The following is an 11415-nucleotide window of genomic DNA, read 5'->3' on the forward strand; positions in this document are numbered from 1 at the left end:
CAGTTCCTTAAAAAAAATTAAACATAGAATTATCATGCCACTTATTAATTCTACTCCCAGAATATACTCAAAAGTATTGGAAACAGGTACTTATATATTTGCGTATAACTGTTCATAGCAGCACTATTTACAATAGTCAAAAGGTAGAAATGACTCATATGTCCATCAGTGAATGAATGGATAACCAAAATATGATGTAAAATATTATTCAGTCATGAGAAGAAATGAAGTATTGACACATGCTACAACATGGATGAACCTTAAAAACATTATTCTAAGTAAAACAAGCCAGACATAAAAGGTCACAGAATGTATGATTCCATTTATGTGAAATTCTAGAATGGCAAATTCATAGAGATAGAAATCAGATCGATGGTTTTCACGGCCGGTGGGGGGACAGATTTTGTAGAAACTACTTAATGGGTACAGGTTTTCTTTGGAGTGATAAAAATATTTTGAAAGGAAATAGAGGTAATAGTGTCCCCAAATCGTGAGTGTGTTGAATAGCACTGAAATGTCCTTTGAAATGGTTAATTTTATGTTACAGGAATTTCACCTCAAAAAAAAAAAAAAACCTTTTATAAATTTAACAAAAGATACGTAAGACGTTTCTAGTGAAAACCTCAAAATATTGTTGAAAGAAATTTAAAAGACTTAAAACACTTGAGAAATATCATGGGTTGGTAGATTCATTATTGTTAAGATATCAGTTTTCCGCAAATGTGTTTATAGGTTCAACACAATTTCAATCAAACTCCCAAAAAGACTTTTGGAAGAAACTGGCAAGATGACCCTGTAATTAAGCACAAGTACAAAGGACCTAGGATACCCAAGGCACTTTTGTTTTTTTTTTTTTTTTTTTTTTTTTTTTTAGTGATAGTCACAGAGAGAGAGAGAGAGAGAGAGGCAGAGACACAGGCAGAGGGAGAAGCAGGCTCCATGCACCAGGAGCCTGATGTGGGACTCGATCCCGGGTCTCCAGGATTGCGCCCTGGGCCAAAGGCAGGCGCCAAACCGCTGCGCCACCCAAGGATCCCCCAAAGCACTTTTGAAAATGAAGAGCAAGTTTCCAGGAATTTATACTCCTTGATTTCAAAACTTACTATAAAGTCATAACAATCCTAACACTGTGTGGCACTGGCTTCATGTTTGGCAAACATCAGTGAAACTGAATACAGAGCCCAGACATAGACCAGACCTATATGGCCATTTGATATTTGACAAAGATGCCAAAGAAATGGTCAAAGGAAAGTCTCTTTAACAAAATGGTGCTGGAATAAATAATTCTATGTCCATATGAAAAAACAATTGATTTCAACCTCTACTTCACACCGTATACAAAATCTAATCTGAGACAGATGATAGACTGAAATGTAAAACTTGAAATCCTAAAAATTTCAGAGTAAAACATGGGAGAATATCTTCATGACCAGGAGGTAGGCAAAGATTTCTTATATGTACAAAACAATAGTCACCAAAAAAAAAAAAAAAAAAACAGAAAAAAAACAACCTGATAAATTAGACTTCATCAAAATTAGAAGTTTGTGCTCATCATAACACCAGTTAAAAAATGACGTGCAAACCACAAACTGGGAGAAAACATAGGCAAACATATATCTGACAAAGAATTTGTATCTAGCCTGTATAAAGGACTCCTTCATCTTATTAAAATAAGAAGCAATCCGACTTAGGGATGCCTGGGTGTCTCAGTGGTTGAGTGTCTGCCTTCGGCTCAAGGCGTGATCTCTCATGAATGAATGAATAAAATCTTAAAAAAAAAAAAAACTCAGCACAAAAAAAAAAAACTCAACAAAAGAATTGAATAGACTTAAAAAAAAAGAATTGAGTGGACTTGTCATAAAAGAAAAGATACAGATTATCAATAAACATATGAAAAAGTGACTAACCCCATTTGTCATCAGGAGATAAGTTAAAACCCCAATGAGATACCACTGGTACCCTCTAGAATGACTAAATTTAAAGGACTGACGAATCCCTACACTGACAAAGTTTTTTTTGTTTTTTTGTTTTTTTAAGATTTACTTATTTATTCAAGAGAAACACAGAGAGAAAGAAAGGCAGTGACCAGGCAGAGGGAGAGGGAGAAGCAGGCTCCATGCAGGAAGCCTGACATGGGACTCGATCCTGGGTCTCCAGGATCATGCCCTGGGCTGAAGGCGGCGCTAAACCCCTACACTGACAAAGTTGTAGAGTGACTAAAACTCCTATGTTGTTGTTAGGAATATAGGGTGGGGGTAGCCCCGGTGGTTCAGCAGTTTAGCGCCTGCCTTCGGCCCAGGGTGTGATCCTGGAGACCAGGGATCAAGTCCCACATCAGGCTCCCTTTATGGAGCCTGCTTCACCCTCTGCCTGTGTCTCTGCCTCTCTCTTTCTGTGCCTCTTATAAATAAATAAATAAAATCTTAAAAAAAAAAAAAAAGGAATACAGGATGGTATAAATTCTTTAGGAAGAGGTCTGGAAATTTCAAGCCTAAGCCAGAGTCCCCAGAAAGGGAAATTTAAGAACAGCAATCACGAGAAGGCAACTAGGCTTTTGACAAAATATAGTGTGCCTCAACTTACCTTTTAAAAAGGCAGAAGAGCCAGGCATAAAAAAGAGGGAGCAGCAGACCCACTGCTGGGCTGGAAACACTATTTGATCATTTCCCAACTTCCATTCCTGCCTTTGTGAATCCACTTCTGTGATGCTCATGGATCCTTGTGAGGCTTGGATGCAGAGAGATTTCAGGGTTTCTTTGTTTTTTGCTTTTAAAGATTTTATTTATTTATTCATGAAAGACACACACACAGAGAGAGGCAGAGGGAGAAGCAGGCTCCATGCAGGGAGCCCGACATGGGACTCGATCCCAGGACCCCGGGATCACGCCCTGAGCCAAATGCAGATAGATGCTCAACCACTGAGCCACCCAGGTGCCTCCGAGATTTTTAGTTTTATTCTTGCTATATATGTTGGTTAGCCAACTTCCATTGCCTGAAGTAACTTGAACAGGCCTCTGCAAACTATACCAAACCTGTAAACAAATGCTTAACCCATTGGCTGTGTTTCTTTTATATAGTCTCATTTTTACTTACGTCTGTGCCTAAAGATATAAAAGACATTTTCTGTATTCTCTGCTCAAGAAAAAGTATGTTTGGGGGAAAAAACTACATGGTTTTTCCATCTCTTAGAAAAACAAAAGTTGTTCCATCATATGACAGGTTTTCAGAACTCTCACAGTCCCCAAATCCTTAAGTCCCCATAAACAGTCCCCAAATCCTTAAGTCCCCATAAGCAGACTTCCTGGTATACTTTGATCTCCCCTTCCTCCCAAACCCCCGCCACAGTCGCCACGACCTTTCCTTCTTGTATAAAATGGATTCAACCAAGATTAATAAGATAATACTTGTAAAAGACATCTTTTCTTTAATAAGCTACATAAATAACAACAGGCATAAGAAAGTCCCTTGGGATGCTACTTAATTCTCCAAACTCCTGGGAGGTTTTCTTACTTGAACATAACAAGGAAGGAAAAATCTTGAAAACAACAGATGTAGGCATATCATCTTCTGGAACAGAACCTTTAATTCTTCACTCCCAATAAGCCAAGGCTAGTTGACCTTTATAGCTACTACAGCACCAAATTAATTGGGGAAAGTGTTTCTACACAGATGAAGACTCAAAAACTAATACTAGAAAAATCAGTATGAGCTAAGGTTTTGTACCACCACTTTCATCTTGCAAATTTTTGATGCTACCTGTTATCTACAAAATAAATCCCAAGTCCTACCTGTTGTTGAGGCTCCATACGCTTTGGACCCAACTTACATCTGCCATCTCACAGCTGGACTCTCCCTACATTGGCCCATCATTGCTATCTTCTTGTCTTTGCTGGGTACAATCCCCACTTGGAAGGTCCTCCTTCCCTGTTTCTTCTTTCCTAATCTGTGTTTAACACTCAAGGTCCAGCAGCTCAAGTCCATCCCTTGCCCTAGCTCTCTAAACCCTTAGATTTTTCACCCTTCTCTAAATCCTATAAGGGTATGAGGTTTTCTGCATCAGTTGCTTGGCCCTTCTTATGTGTTGCCTTACGTTTCTCATTGCTCCTCTTTGTCTTATTGTGCGCCCTGTGAGACTGTAAACTCCTCAGGGCAGGAACATATCGCCCTAGTCCTGTGCTGCACTCCTCTTGGTTGGATAAGTGTTTCCTAATGCAGACGACTTGGATGTTTCAAATGCTCTAAACTTGCATACAGGGACACCTGGGTGCCCTCAGTGGCTGAGTGTCTGCTTTTGGCTCAGGTCGTGATCCCGGAGTCCTGGGATCGGGTCCCTGCATCAGGCTCCCCGCAGGGAGCCTGCTTCTCCCTCTGCCTGCGTTTCTGCCTCTCTCTGTGTGTCTTTCCTGAATAAATAAATAAAATCTTTGAAAAAACCCCAAAAACTTGCATACAAGTTTGTAGAGAACTTATGAGAACTTGGGGGAGATTCAATATATAGAAATGTGGCTAACTAAGCTCATCTGTGTTCTGAGCCACAGTTCATTCATTATCACTGCTCCTTCCCACTCCCCCACCTGTCCCCTTGAGAGTCTGTCCTCTTTATGTATATACACAACAGATGCTTCTTGAGTTTCTTAAACCTTCATATATTATGTAGCTTTGCTCCATATCCAAAGTAGGTTAACTACACTAATAACACCAGCAGATGACTCTGGTGGTAGTTGGTATGGTGCCTGTGGATTTAAGAATCCATGAACCTACCACAGTTTTTCTTGAACTCTTTTCTTCTCAAGCTGCTGCCTCCTTTCTCCTTCCTGTCACCATCGATTTATTTTTCTTAATTCTTCTTAGATTTATTTGTGCCCAGGACCTGGCTTCCGCCCTGAGAGATGGCCACATTTAACTTGACCTTTGTATCTGGATCATGAATTGGTTGTTTTGCATTTTATTTTGAGTCCTAAGTATATTTATCTCTTATTGAGAGAAAGGGGTGCTCCCCCCCCCCCGCCTCTCCCTGTATTTGTAGTTAAGGTAGATTAAGAAATGCTGCAGTAACAAATAAAATCCTGAAATCTCAGTTGGTCAGTGGCCTAACATTATAAAATTTTATTTCTTGATCATATCACAGTCCACCACAGTCCACAGGGGAAAGTTTTCATCTGTGCTGTGGCTCTGACAACTTTGAGATCTTTGGAGCTCTCCATTGGAACCAGTCTACCCGGTCAACTAACACTGGGGGAGAAAGATCAAACAGAAAATCCACTGTTTCCACACTGCCCTGGCTTGAAAATAAAATTCACATTCCATTGGCCAGAATTCAATTACACATTCCTAAATAAGGATAGGGAATACTGAAAAATGTAAATATCCTGTGTACCTAGGAAGGATTCAGCTGGATATTGCTCAGCACAGTCAATACCACATCTTCTCACTTCTATCTTCCAATGGATTCCTATGTTACTTATTACCTGAAATCTATTTCTATTTATTTTTTCTATAAGAGACTCTTCACAGAGCATAATGACTTCTTGGTTCTAATTTGGAAATCGGTGCTTTTAGGACTATGACATATCTCTCATCTTCGATTTTTTATTGCCTGCTTAGTTTAGTTCTGTCACTTCTTAGAACTGTTTTTTGTTGTTGTTGCTGGTGGTGGTGGTGGTGGTGGTGGTGGTGGTGATGGTAGTTTTTGTTTTTTGTTTTTGTTAATCCATTGCTGGAGTACATCACCAAAAGGATGTTTGAAATGTACCTCCTTTGAAGTATACATTTCTTGAAGACAGGGCATCTGTTGTGCTTATTGTTATATGTCTACTGCCTAAAATAAAGCCGAAAGAGGTACATGGTACATATGTGTTAACTAGGTAAGAACTTTTTGAGAGTTTTGCATGTTTAAAAGTCTTTATAAAAAATAATTTTGGGCGGCTCCTGGGTGGCTTAGTTGGTTAGGTGTTCAACTCTTGATTTCGGCTCAGGTCATGATCTCAGTGTTGTGAGATTGAGCCCCTTGTTGATTCTCTCCCCCTCTGCCCCACCCCCCTCTCTTAAAAAATAAAACAAAATAAATAACAATAATTTTGTTTGAGGCCCCTGGGTAGCTCAGTCAGTGAAACATCTGATTCTTGATCTCAGCTCAGGTCTTGATCTCAAGGTCATGAAATTCAGCCCCTGCACTGGGCTCCATGCTGGGTGTGGAGCCTACTTTAATAACAAATATATAATAATAATAATAATAATTTTGTTTAATAAGTGTTAGTTTTGGGGCATCTGGGTGGCTCAGTCGGTGAAGCGTCTACCTTTGGCTCAGGTCATGATCTCAGGATTCTGGATTGAGCCCCACTTGGGACTCCCTGCTCAGTGGTGAACCTGCTTCTCCCTCTGCCTCTCCCCCTGCTTGTGCTCTCTCTCTCTCTCTCTCTCTCTCTCTCTCGTCAAATAAATAAATAAATAACATCTTTTTTTAAAAGTTAGTTTTTCCCTTATCTTTAAAATCTTTATTTTACCCTCACCATTAATAGCTAGTTGGATTGGGCAGCCCTGGTGGCGCAGCGGTTTAGCGCCGCCTGCAGCCCAGGGCGTGATCCTGGAGACCCTGGATCAAGTCTCACATCAGGCTCTCTGTATGATGCCTGCTTCTCCCTCTGCCTGTGTCTCTGCCTCTCTCTCTCTCTGTCTCTATGAATAAATAAATAAAATATTTTAAAAAAATAAATAGTTGGATTGGCTATAGAATTTTAGGCCTAAAATTATTTTCTTTTGAAACCTTGGAAGAAGTGCACTGCTGTCTTCCATATTTAGTGCTAATCGACTTATTTCTTTATAGGTAACAGTTTTCCTCCCTTGAAGTTTTTAGAATCTTTAATAGGATTTTAAATTTAAGGCATAATAAGGTTTTGAAATTTCATGATGATGGGTCCAGCTAATGCTTTTTTTTTTTTTTATGTATTTATTTAGTGAGTTAAGTTTTTACCATTTAACCTGCTATGTACCCAGTAAGTCTTTAGTCTTTTCAGTTTGACCACTCATGTACTTTCCATCTCTGGTAATTTTTATTTATATTATTTCCTGTCCTGTATTTCTATCTTTATGAAACTCTCATTTTCCCTATGCTTTCTATATTTCTATACTTGTCTCATACTCTTATCTCTGTTTTTTTTTTTTCCCTTTATATTCTTGGATAGTCCCTCAACTTTATCTTCCAGTGAAACTTTTTGCAGGGATATCATGGTGAATTTTCAGAATTCATTCTCTTTCTCTGATTGTTCCTTCTGCACAGAAATATCTGAAAATGATTATTTTAAATGCCGTTAAATCACTTTTATTATCACCAATTAGCATTTTTTCTTTTTTGAATAAAGTATAATTAATATATATTGTTATATTAGTTTCAGGTATACAGTCTTCTTTTTTTTTTTCTGAATTCTCTCTGCCCCCATCTGAGGTAAGTTTCACTGAGTTTTTCATATTAGTCTTTCCTTTTCATCTTGCTAGTTTTTGCCATGTGTCCAGATTGCCTGTTTGTATTTAATAATAATAAACTTGAATGGATATTTATATAATTGGTGTGTGGAGAAATATCTAACTGGAAGCTCTGAGTACTTGGAAAAGTTTGAAATCAGCAGCTTAGCTGTAGATTGAACTAGTAGGGAACCAGTAGTCAAGCTAACAGCCTCCCAAACACCAAAAGAACAGCCCTACTCTAAGCAGCAACACGCACATTAGAATCCTTAGCTCTTCTCAGATATTTTCATTTCCTAAAAATAAAGTCCCTTCAGTCTTGCCCAGGGGCAAATGCAGACTGGTTGCTATGTTGTCCAAGCACTTTGGGAGTCAGGGCTGGGAAAGCTAAGTACCGCATATAAAGATCATCAATCAACCCATCTGTTCTCAGTCTTGCTTCTCCTTCTGGATCTCTATTGCACCTCCAACTCTGAATCAGGAGATTTTGTAAAACTCTTCAGGAGAACGACTTCCACCCCTCCACTATGACCTCTTCGTGGTTCGTTCTGGACTACAGGTTCATCCTCTGAGTGTCATCCATCATTATGCTTCCTTTTTTTTTTCTTATTTTCCACACATTGTTGAAATGTCTTATGTTCCTCTACATCTTTACTATTAGAAATGCCTTTCCCTTTTTCATTTGTAATGTAATGGAGTCTCAGGAAGTAGTGACGAGAAAAACATGCACTTGATGTGCCTTCTTGAACTAGAAGCAAAGCATATATATTTTAAAGGCCCCCAGGTGATTATGATCAGACAAGTTTGGGAGACACTGTCCTAAACTATTTTTTATCTTTACTTTCCCTTTATTTTAAGCACTGAGCGTTCATGGCTTTGTGACTCCTTGCATTCTATGCTTCGATTTTCCTACTAGTTGATCATTTTCATCAGAGCAGGAGCATGTCTGATTATTCTTTGCGCTTAGCCTACTGTGCTTCACCCAACCCCTGAACAATGAAGGCATGGCTTAGAAGTTCAATACATTCTCCTTGAGTAACAGAATGAGCAAATGCATAGGTGAGCGAAGGAATGATACAAGTTTGAGTTTCTCTAGTTTCCTATCCTGCTTTTATTTACTCAGTGGTGGTTTTTGTTGGTGGTGGGTTTTTTTTTTTTAATAGAACTAGTCAGCTATACGTAGCCATTCAGAATTAATTCCCTTTAAAAATAGATACAGTGAGTCACTTTTATTTTTTAAGGAAACTTTCCATTTCCAAGAGCCCTATTTCCAGAAACACTTTATAATGCACAAGCTTTCAGCTTGCAAATGGTTTCATTTGAGTCTCATACCAGGAATAGCTTGTATGAATCCATAAACATGAATGAGGCTCTTCTTGTGGGATTTTCCTATTTTAGCCCAATGCTTACCTCAAATAGAACCCATTTAGTTGAATTCTGCTGCCATAAACCCATTTAAACTCAAGGTTGCTATTGTAAATAACAAGATTAAAAGCAAACATACCTCAGTCACCATTGATTCATATCTCAGACAGATGATAAAATAAATATATCTACTAAAATATAGTAGGACAAAAACGTCAAAAACCAATAATCCATTTTTATCATTCTTCAAGGTGAGTCTAAATTTTTGATAAATAGCATACATAATCCTTACCTTAATGAACTAGTTTTTAATGAACACAGGAATAGAAACACTGAGATTTAAAAATAGGAGTGGAAAGAGAGCAGCCAGCACATTTATTATAGACTTATTCTAAGATCTGACTTGCAAACATTTTTCTTCTTTTCCACATACCTGATATTTTCCATTGAGTGTGTGAAAAGTTTTAGTCAGTTTCAATAGTGACTATTTTCTTCAATCAAGTGTTTTCATTTTGTTACAGATGATTCCGGTATTGCGCGTAATATTTAAATCAGCCAGGACCATGAGGATACAATCAGCAAAATTCAGAATGTGAGAAGTTCTACAAGAAAAATGACCCAGTTCTCTCAACAAATAAATTACATCCTTACTAAACTTTGAAAGAGTACTTGGGCTGCTCTGGGGACAATAAACTATAGAAAAGCAAAAACCATGGAGACTGGTTAGGAGCTATTGCACTAATCTATACAAGAGATGATTGTGGCTTGCACCAGGGTATTAGTGGTAGAGAAGATAAGAAGTAGTCAGACTTGCATATATATTGAAGTTAAAGTCAACAGAACTTGCCAATAGATTGTATATAGAGTGTGAGACACGGAGATAGAGTGAAGGACAATCCAATGATTTTTCCTTGAACCACTGGAAGGACAGCGTTGCCATTAATTGAAATGGATGGCTTCAAGAGAAGTGGGTTTCAGAGGGAAATCAGGAATTCAATTTTGGGCAAGGTAAATTTGAGATGCTTATTAGACACCCAAGTGATAGTCATCTGGATGTATCAGCTAAGGGTTCATGAGTGAGTTCCAAGTAGGAGATACAAATTTGGGAGTCTTTAGAGTATAGAAATGTTGTCAAGCTGTTAGAATAAATTAAATCACCAAGAATGACTGTGAGTAGAAATCTGTTGCTTCAAAGATACTATGGAACAATCCCAATATTTAGTGACTTAAAAAACAGTCATCTGTTATGGATCTGTACCTGGATAAGGGTTTGCTGATTTAGGCTGGGCCTGAGTGGGGGTAATTTGGCTCTGCTTCAAGTATCTCTTATCCTTCTCCTAGAACGAGTGGACTGGCTCAGGCATGGTTGTTGTTTGTCTTTTTTTCGTCCATGGCAATGTCAGAGGCACAAGAAAGAAACATATAATGCCTTTTGAGGTCCAGACTCAGAGTTGGCCCAGTATTACTTCCTTCTTAGTCTTTGGCCAAAGCAAGTCATATAGCGGAACCCAAAGCCAAGGATCAGCCAAATGATAAGGCAAAGTCACTAGTATATGGAAGGGATAAATTTGAGTTCAATAATGCCAATTTCTCATAAGTCCAAGGAGGAGTCCATCCTGGAGCACTTACCTTTAAAAGACTGAGCAGGGAGCCTGATACACGACACATGGGGCTGGATCTCAGATCCTGAGATCATGACCTGAGCAGAAGGCAGATGCTTACTGACGGAGCCACCTAGGCACCCCTGAAAGTTCTAATTTTAAATAGGCCATATCCAGTTGGGGCTTTTTTTTCAAGCTACTGAAATACAGAATATGCATTTTACCCATTTCTTTTCTGGGGGGAAGATTTTTTTCTAAACTGAAACAACTGTTTAATAAATATATTTTTAAAACTCCAGGCTTTTAAATTTTTAGGAATTGTGGACATCAGAGGAACAATTCTTTTAAAAAATATAATCTGCTATTATCAGCTTAGTCTACAAGCTTGGATTTTTGAAAAATAGTGGATCAGATAATGTGGTACTAGTACTCGTACACTATCTTATATTTTAAGCTGCTTTTGCTAGATCTAGAGATTTGGGGGGGCTGAAGGAGCCTTAGAGATCATAATCACCTAATTTTATAGATGAAGTAACAGAGGCCCAGAGAGGTTAACCTGATTCTTTTGAAAATAAAAGAACTGAATCATGTGAGTCGTGACCCAGGGACGAGTGACACAAAGAGGTAACTGTGAGAGGCTTTACCCCACCTCTGCTGCATCTATCCCCATAATCTCCAGGCATCCTCCATGACTCCCCCTTCTCAGGAAATATACAATATTAGTCAAAACTGTGATTCACTGCTCAATGAAAGCTTCCAGACAGGCCCCCTGGGTGTCCTTCCTACTGTCCCAGCCCAAGGTAGAAATCCTGGATTGGTCACTGTGCATTTACAGGAGGACCTTCTTTCTCTATCACCAGGGTCTAGAGTTTTGTGGGCCTTGAAAAACTGAAGGATTTGTTGGTATCCTGTTGTTTTTTTTTATTTCCTTTACTTTATCTACTTCTGCCTCTCCCTACCTCATTTACATTTAGGGCTGATTTTAGAGGTA

Source organism: Canis lupus, chromosome 7 (genome assembly GCF_003254725.2).
Source record: "Canis lupus dingo isolate Sandy chromosome 7, ASM325472v2, whole genome shotgun sequence".
NCBI classification, from domain to species: domain Eukaryota; kingdom Metazoa; phylum Chordata; class Mammalia; order Carnivora; family Canidae; genus Canis; species Canis lupus.